Raw genomic sequence first — 393 nt, forward strand, 5'->3', positions numbered from 1 at the left:
TCTACGATCTCGTCATTTCGAGAACGTCGCATAAGTGGGATCACGCAGTAAGTAGCCTTTGAGGGCGGCGTTTCCCGCTCCGCACGTCCCGCGGCTGTGTGCACCGCAGTCTGTCCCTGCGCGTGGCTGAGTCGTACTCCGCGGTACGGACGGGCCCATCGGTTTGACCGTTGCCTCCAAGCGGGGTCACAGACCCGTGCACATGAGCATCCGGGCGCGGGATTCCGTGCCAACCCGGGCCTGCGCTTCTCTGTGACAAATGCCCAGCAGTACAATTGCTGGGTTTTCATGACCTACAATAATTTGTTTTTCCTAATTTAATATAGACATCTGCAAAAACAGAACCCCTTTATTAGAAGGATAAGGGCGTGAGCCGGGGCCGCACGGACGTGC

General features: G+C 56.7%; 1 protein-coding gene across 1 annotated transcript in view; it reads left to right on the forward strand.

Annotated features, from left to right (window-relative positions):
• Positions 1 to 393, forward strand: part of LOC105304826 (transient receptor potential cation channel subfamily M member 1-like) — a 56,355-nt gene that overhangs the window by 2,167 nt on the left and 53,795 nt on the right. The gene's annotated exons all lie outside the window — the stretch shown is intronic.

This window comes from Pteropus vampyrus, unplaced genomic scaffold (genome assembly GCF_000151845.1).
Source record: "Pteropus vampyrus isolate Shadow unplaced genomic scaffold, Pvam_2.0 Scaffold355, whole genome shotgun sequence".
Taxonomy (NCBI): Eukaryota; Metazoa; Chordata; class Mammalia; order Chiroptera; family Pteropodidae; genus Pteropus; species Pteropus vampyrus.